The following is a 9,406-nucleotide window of genomic DNA, read 5'->3' as shown; positions in this document are numbered from 1 at the left end:
ATTTTTTAAATGGTCAAAATCTGAATTTTTTGACTATTTAACCTCAAATTGCCAAAAATCCTGACGTGCTGGAACATTTTCAAGGTCATATTCGTTTTCAGCATAAAAAAACCTTCAGGAAACACCCATAGCGGTTTTAGAAACTGTAAAAAAGCGAGATTTTGCAGGCCTGTGTAATTTTAACATGATTAGAACAATCGTCTAGAGGAGGGAATGTTTCTGTCGAAATGGAAGCGACAAATGGTGGTATCAATGTCCGCCTAGCCGAAACCGATCAAACCGATCTGCTTGCAGGTGAAGCTGGGGAAGAGTGTTTATAACTGCCTCGAAAGCGAGATCGATGCTGCGAGGAAAACATCTGGCCAACAGTTTGGCTTCAGCAGAGGATAGCTCTGCTGTGTGTGCTTTAATGCTGTGAATATCGCCTTGAAAATGCCACAAAAAGCGATAAATTGTAGTCAATGGTTCGAAATATCCAACTGTTTACTCTCTACTGGTTACTATAGGGTGGGCCATGTAAAATTTGCTTTTTGAATCGGCTATAAAAAAAACTACTCAATATTTTTTCAGACTCTTTTTTTTTATTTTGAAGAATGAACATTGTCATTTATGAATGAAAAATAATATCGTTCAAATGACTGCCACGACTAGCTTTACAGTAGGCCATTCGATCAACCCACCACCATTTTTTTGAGAATGGTAACAAAAATGACATGTCAAATGTGTTCATAATTTACTTAAAGGTTTGACATTTACGAAATGAGACGCTATACGCTTGAACAAAATTGGGAAATACAGTAGGTTCTGTTTTTATGCGGCTTTTTTTTATGCGGTTTTGAAATAGTGCGGTTTTTTTTTAATTACAAAATGCATGTCGACCTATCGGGAATTGTACATATTATAAACAAGATTCTAAACCAGCTAAGCAAAAACTCATCACAGATTACATCAGAAATGCTAACCCTACAAGTATGGAACCGCCTGCATAACCATCTAGATCAGACGTGTACATTTCCTCAAGTGACGAAAGTGATTTTTCGCCAAATCCTAAACGAACGCGCAACATGTGGGTATTGTCTGATTCTATTTCTGACTTAAATTTATTTTTCGATTCTGACGTTTCTTAAATAAAGATATAATTTTCAAAAAAACAATATTTTGTTTATGCGATTTTATTTAATTATTTCAGATTCATGCGGTCTATGGAACGTATCTATAGTTATAATATGGGACTAGTGCCCTTTTTTATGCGATTTTATTACATTATTTCAGATTTATGCGGTTTTAGCATTTGAAACGTATCTATAGTTTTACTATAGAACTAGTAGCTTTTTTTATGCTGTTTTTTTTTATGCTGTTTCTTGCGGAACGTATCTACCGCATAAAAACAGAACCTACTGTATTGCAAACCTTTTTTCAAAGTGGTGAGTTTTCTTCTTCTTCCGCGGTTACAGTAAATGGCGAGCGTTACCGTGACATGCTCAACGAGTTTTTGTTTCCAAAAATTGAAGAGGATGACATGGACGACATTTGGTTTCAGCAGGACTGTGCAACTTGTCACACTGCCAAAGTTACACTCGAACTTTTGGTTACCGTTTTCGAAAACCGAATAATCAACCGAAATTCCGATATCAATTGGCCGCCTCGGAGCTGTGATTTAAGCCCGTTGGACTATTTTTTATGGGAAGCCGTTAAGGACAAATGCTATGCGAACCATCCAGAGACGATTGATGTTTTAAAACACGAAATGAAGTTGTCATTCATGAAATTGGAGCCCAAACAATCGAAAATGTGCTTAAAAATTGGGTTGATCGAATGGGCTACTGTAAAGCTAGTCGTGGCAGTCATTTGAATGATATTATTTTTCATTCATAAATGACAATGTTCAGTCTTCAAAATAAAAAAAAAGTTTGAAAAAATATTGATTAGTTTTTTTTTTATAGCCGATTCAAAAAGCAAATTTTACATGGCCCACCCTATATTATATTGTCTTCATGTGATTTATATGTACATCGAATCATCACTAGATACCTGTGTGGAGACCATTTTTCATAGAATCTGTACTCTTTCAAAAGCATTGCGCAAGTTGGAGTAAAGTATTCGCTCGCTCAGCAATCAGCTTTCAGCTAGGTCTCAATGAGATCAAAGATATCAAAATCCAAATGGGAACTCATATTGAAGAAGGTTTTTTGACTGCGACCTATTGATGGAGACATTTTGGAAATAGATCTTGAGTTGATTTGAATGGTATTTAACCAAAGAAAAGGCATTTCAGGAACTGGCTAAAACACTTCGGCTTTTGGAAAAAAAAGGAAAAGGCCGAATATTGACATCCGGGAGCCGAATATTTAAATTCAAAACCTTATTACAAAAACATTCAGAAACAACACATTCTGTCAGTTGAGTAACCTTTTTTCACCACGGAATAGCAGGTCAGGAACTTTGCACCAATTTCAGCATGCTTAGACCAGGATATTAGCATTACGTTCATTACTACTGCTGCTAGATTTGGAGACAGTCCTCTAAACAGGTGTATTGCAAATAATGGACAAAGGTTCAGTTGTGGAATATATACTTCATGTACAGGTCCCCAAAGTTCAAAGCATTGTCAGCAGGTGTATTCGCAGCAGCAAATGATGATAGATTTTATTCAGCAACATCATAGGCCCGTCACAATGAATCCGTTGCTTCCGTTGCGGCAACGAATTTTGACTAACAGCAAAATAGATTGTGTGCATTTGAATCGAAGCTGCCCCATACGTGCCTTACGGTATGCAGAAATGCACAAAAACTGGAAACTTTCTACTTTTGTGTAAAGAAGAAAAATTTTCTTTTGCACAAATTTTTATCGATGGTGTTTTTTATTATATCAAATTAAATGCAGAAATAAACGGAATTTAAATCTTCTTCTTCTTCTTAATTGGCGCTATAACCGCTTACGCGATTTTGGCCGAGTTTAACAAAGCGCGCCAGTCGTTTCTTTCTCGTGCTAACCGGCGCCAATTGGACACACCAAGTGAAGCCAAGTCCTTCTCCACCTGATCTTTCCAACGCAGAGGAGGCCTTCCTCTTCCTCTACTACCACCAGCTGGTACCGCATCGAATACTTTCAGTGCCGGAGCGTTTGTATCCATTCGGACGACATGACCCAGCCAACGTAGCCGCTGGATCTTTATTCGCTGTGCTATGTCTATGTCGTCGTAAAGCTCATACAGCTCATCGTTCCATCGTCTGCGATATTCGCCGTTGCCAACGTGCAAAGGTCCAAAAATCTTGCGCAGAATCTTTCTCTCAAACACTCCAAGCGTCGCTTCATCGGATGTTGTCATCGTCCAAGCTTCTGCGCCATACGTAAGGACGGGCATGAGGAGAGTCTTGTAGAGTGTTAGTTTTGTTCGACGAGAGAGGACTTTACTGCTCAGTTGCCTACTTAGTCCAAAGTAGCACTTGTTGGCAAGAGAGATTCTACGTTGGATTTCAAGGCTGACATTGTTATCGGTGTTAATGCTGGTTCCTAAATAGACGAAGTCTTTTACAACCTCGAAATTATAACTGTCTACAGTGACGTGGGTGCCGATACGCGAGTGCGCCGACTGTTTGTTTGAAGACAGGAGGTACTTCGTTTTGTCCTCGTTCACCACCAAACCCATTCGCTTTGCCTCTTTATCCAGTTTGGAGAAGGCAGAACTAACAGCGCGGTTGTTAAGGCCGATGATGTCAATATCATCGGCATACGCCAACAATTGTACGCTCTTATAAAAAATTGTGCCTGAGCGATTAAGTTCTGCGGCTCGTACGATGCTCTCCAACATCAGGTTAAAGAAGTCACACGACAGCGAGTCACCCTGTCTGAAACCTCGTTTGGTATCAAACGGCTCGGAGAGGTCCTTCCCAATTCTGACGGCGCTGCTGGTGTTGAGCAACGTCATCCTACATAGCCGTATTAGTTTTGCGGGGATACCAAATTCAGACATCGCGGCATACAGGTAACTCCTTTCCGTACTGTCGAATGCAGCTTTGAAGTCGACGAAAAGATGGTGCGTGTCGATTCTTCTTTCATGGGTCTTTTCCAAGATTTGGCGTATTGTGAATATTTGGTCGATGGTAGACTTTCCAGGTCTGAAGCCACACTGATAAGGTCCAATCAGTTGGTTGACGGTGGGCTTCAGCCTTTCACACAATACGCTCGCTAGAACCTTATAGGCGATATTTAGAAGACTAATCCCGCGGTAATTGGCACAAATTGCAGGATCGCCCTTCTTATGGATTGGGCAGAGCACACTTAAATTCCAATCGGCAGGCATGCTTTCATCCGACCATATTTTGCATAGGAGCTGATGCATGCACCTTACCAGCTCCTCGCCGCCATGTTTGAATAGCTCAGCCGGCAGTCCGTCGGCGCCCGCGGCTTTGTTGTTCTTTAGCCGCGTTATCGCTATTCTCACCTCGTCATGATCGGGTAGCGGAACGACAATTCCGTCGTCAACGATTGGGGTATCGGGATCTTCACTTTCTCGGTGACATGCGCAGCTGTCACTGTTTAATAGGTTCGAGAAGTGTTCCCTCCATAATCTAAGATTGCTCTGTACGTCAGTCACCAGTTCGCCGTCTTTGTTCTTACAGGAAAACGCCCCGGTCTTGAAACCTTCTGTAAGCCGCCGAACTTTCTGGTAGAATTTTCGGGCGTTGTTCCTGTTGGCCAGCATCTCAAGCTCTTCGCACTCACGTATTTCGGCCTCTCGTTTCTTCTTTCGGATAATACGTCTCTCTTCCTTTTTCAGCTCTCTGTAGCGATCCCACATGGCTCGCGTTGCGCCCGATCGCAGCGTGGCTCTATAGGCGGCATCCTTTCTTTCTGCGGCAGCATTAAATCAATTGAGTAAATTAAAATACGCCCTGATCTTTTTGATAAAAGCTTGAAAGAGTAGAGAAAAAGCTAGTCTTAGCCAAGTTGTCCTGAAAAATTAATGAGCGTCCTGCTCTCGAAGTTCTGGTCGCACCCACCGTTTACGATTACTACATTCGTCTCGAAGATATGTTCACTGTTTTAGCAATATAGCATGTTTAGTTTTTTTGTGAGAGCTATTAATAAGACAGGTGTTTTGCATGTTCGGCGATTTTTTGCTATCGGCTCTCCTGGACTCTTCCATTGGGACGATTGGGCTTTGATTTTGATGTCGTAACCATATACCCATAATTCGTCACCAGTTATGACCCTTTTAAGCTCATTTGGATTATCGTCATTCAACAACTCTTGAGTGATGCTCATGTGACGTTGTTTTTGGTCAACGTTTTGGTTTCAGCAACTTTGGAACGAACTTCGCTGCCACACGCTTCATGCCCAAAATTTTCGAAAGGATTGCCTGGCATGAGCCAACAGATATTCCGATATGCCGACATCCTTAGCAACTTCTCTAATTCTGATTCGACGATTCTCCACAACAATTTTCTTGACTTTCTCAACATTTTCATCGGTTGTTGATGTGCTGGGGCGTCCAGAGCGAGCTTCGTCATTCCCCTTTTTTCGACCTTCTGTGAAAAGCTTGTACTACTTGTAAACATTTTATTGACTCGGAGTACTTTCACCGTATGCCACTTTCATTATTTCAAGTGTTTTTGAGCATTTAATTCCATTTTTTACACAAAATTTGATGCAACTTCTTTGAAAAATTATTTTCGAAAGCGGAAAATCGTCGAACACGTAAAACGCTTGTCTTATTTATGTCTCTCACAAACAAATTGAACATACTATATTGCTAAAACCGTGGACATAACTTAGGGCGAGTATACCAACATAAAAAAAAAATAATCGAAAGTCGAATGTACGCAGTCCGTGAAATTTGAACCTTCACCTGATTTTTTGAACACACCTGGTATAGCAGCAGGCGTTAAAGCTGCGACGTCATAATCATACGGACGAGAGGTTTGTTTACGAAAAAGCTAAGATTTTGTTGGCGATATACGAAAAAAATCAACGTAATGTCACTTCGTTGCCGTCTGCGTAAACGACTGATTGGTCGAGTGTGTGAATACATGTGAAATTATCATGCAGAATTTGGCTGGCGAATTCCACCTGACGTGGCAGCCGGAGTTGCTCGCAAAATTTTGTTTTTCAGAATAGTTAATGGCCAAACCTGGTAAATCTATCATCCTTGGAAGTAACAGTGTTATTGTTGCTAGTCAGTCTTAGGTGAAGGTTATTAGCATTAACAATATAGTGGATTTTTCGCAGAGTATCGCTAAGCTATCTAAGCGAAATTGCGTAAAATCTAATCAACCAATAAGGGTCATTCAATCGGACTCCAATATCTAGCCGGAAGAAATGATTGAATATGTAGATGAAAGGAATCAGCTTTATCTCGGATAATGCTAAACGTAAGCGAGAAAACGAGGCTGCAATGTTAGTTGGAACGGAACAGTTCGTAGTTCCAGAAACAAGTAGCGTCACAACAAAAAGCGCTGGACCCATCGCCGCATTCCAGACATGAGATGTAAGCACTGATTTTTCAACACAAAACTAAATTGTAGTCAATTTTTCCTATTTTTGCGAGTTTAACGAGATGTTGTCGACAATATTGAAATGAAAGATTTATATATGTATTAGTAGAAAGTCTTATAGCTGTGCTATTCCGAATGTATATTTAATTTCAAAAATTGATCAAAATGTGTCGAAGTAAAGGATTTTTTTGTAAAACACAAAAATCAGTAAACTGAAAGTTTTGTTCACTATTTTTATATTTGCAAATTTAATGCGGTTCTCCGTTATGATTCGCGAAATACGTGTAGAATTAAGTATATTTACTCATATTTGTGTCCATTCCGAATCTAGCAAGCATTATTTCATCAAAATTGAATTTTCCAAGTGAAGAACGTTTTTGTAGAAATAAAATAAAAGCAGAACATTCTCGAGTTGAACAGAGACCGTAGAAGGATATTATAACGTCAAAAAAAAAAAAACAATAATACAAAAAGTCACGCAATTTGCTGACTTACTTCTGCAATTTTTTGACTTACCCGGATATAGTATTACCTAACTAAACCTCACCTAACCTAATGTTATCGAAATCAATCCAACCGTACACAATGTGAGACAATCGAACCCATTATACTGCTTTTCTGCATTGCAAAAGGAAGTCATTTTGATTAGTTTGCAATGCCAACCTATCCAAACTCGAAGTAACCTTGAATAACTTATCCTAATTTCACTTCACTAAATAGAACCCTACGTAACACAATTGAATCGATTGCATTGTACTTCTATGTGTACTCGATTCAATACATCTACAAGTAAACGTAACGTATCTTTACCTAGCATTACACAAAATAACATAACCTTACAGGAAATTCGTAACTAAAATCAACCTAACCAAACGTCATTAACCTGAACGAATCTAACGCAACCTGAGCTGAGTTTTTTCCATGTAATACAAGATTGGCTAATTTGAACATAAAATACTGTTAAAAAATTCTGATTTATGTTTACTTAATACACTTAGGTAAGGTTAGGTTAGATGCACTTATGCTAAGTTTTAATAGGTCTTGATAATTCAAGAGTGATGATTTTTCACACTCATTAAATTGTACATGCTTACCAGCAAATTGCAAACGGTTCTGCTGTGTCATGCAAGCTTCCGTTGGTCAGTTTGAATTAGATAAGCTTGGGTTATAATAAGTTTTGATATGCTAGATGTATTTATAGTTATGTAAACTTATTGCTGTCTTTCAAAATTAGCCACAATGAGCAGTAAAGCATTATCGGTCATGCGGTATTCTCTCGCAGTCTCGGTTCAGCTGGAATTTAAAAAATGTGGAAAAAACTTAAAAAAAAATCGTTACTTTTACAGTTTTCAATGTATCAAGATGAAAAATAGCTTATTTCGAGCACATTTTATTGGAGTTTAAAAATATGTATATATTTGTGGTGCCCGTTGGAGAATAGTGGCCAAAAAATTGCACCACATTGAAAAAAACCGTGGAAAAATTGTACAAATCAGAACTCGTTATTGAAAATTTCTTTTGAACGTCAATCGCTCAATCTTAGAATTATATATATTCATAATGTACATACACTCCCCTTCCCAAGACCATATTGAATTAAAGAAAGAGGTTGTCTGTAAAGTCGGTTTACTGACGATAGTTTAGCGTGACAACGTCATAAGAAAATACTGATGTAATGGTTGCAATTTTCAAAACAAAATTTTAGTTTTATTTTTTTATAGATATTTTGTATGGATATAGAGAAGGAGGTAAATGGAATCGCAATGGAATTGATCAAGTTACATTTACACAAACGTGAAAAATGACGAAACATTTATCAAATTCATGAAAGATATGTTCAATTTCGATTGTGCATCAGACGTTAATTAGTCAACAACACTAAGAGGCAACATCATCGATTTGTCTTTTTCAAGACACATTACACCCGAAACACCCTCTTTCATTTCCTACTTTTCCTTTCATCGTCCTATTCTCAACAGAGAAATGGTTCATTACCATGCAGACAGGAAGAAGGCATTTGCAAATACAAATATGTGAATTTATATACATATGCGCATATACATACATATATATGCTCACTCAAGTAGGAGAGAGCCAGATGTCGAGCGTTGCCGAATGCGGGGGCCGATTGTGCTCTTTGTCGTTCGTTCCGCGCTTTCGCTTGCAGTTCAAGCAAGGTAACGACGATGAGCAAGATAACGATGATTCAGCACGATAACGACGCATTTTTTCGTGCGTGCAGCCGGCTACATCGAATTATAAGACGTTATCACGTCAAAATTTGAGGGTGTTTTGAATTTTCTAAACACAGTTTTGTGTTGTACTGGTCTTGACCTAAAACGTGCACTATATCACTTCAAGAGTACTTTCGATTTTTTTATTTTGTAGCACCGTGTGATTAACAGCAATATGTTCGTCGGGCAGGCTCCTAAGCGACGTATATAGGTTTAATTTTTATAGGTATGTATGAGAAAATATCTGTGAAGTATGACCATTAAATAAATGAGATTGCTCTTTTATTGCTTACTTATGAAACTTATGAGCTCGGCATATTTAAAGAATATTATATGAAACGTCATACATATTGCACTAAAGGCTCGATTCCTATTACAAACACGTACGACCCATGCTATTAAAAACCGACAATTGTTTTGTATTTTGCTAAATGGGGCATGTACCGAAGCGCCATTCCTACTTGCATTTACGCTGCACTTACGCTCATGTTTGTTTTCTTTATTAGTTGAAATTAAAAGTCATGTTTTCTAAAACGTATCTTCGGAAAATTAATACAATTTTTGTACTCTACTAAATTGCCCCCTAGCAGGAAATTAGGTTTATTCCGTATGCTCAAAAAGTAATTAATTCATTTACTAGACACCGGAGAATTGGTATGGTATTAGCCTATTTA

This window comes from Anastrepha obliqua, chromosome 5 (assembly GCF_027943255.1).
Source record: "Anastrepha obliqua isolate idAnaObli1 chromosome 5, idAnaObli1_1.0, whole genome shotgun sequence".
Lineage (NCBI taxonomy): Eukaryota > Metazoa > Arthropoda > Insecta > Diptera > Tephritidae > Anastrepha > Anastrepha obliqua.
This window is presented reverse-complemented; position numbering follows the sequence as displayed.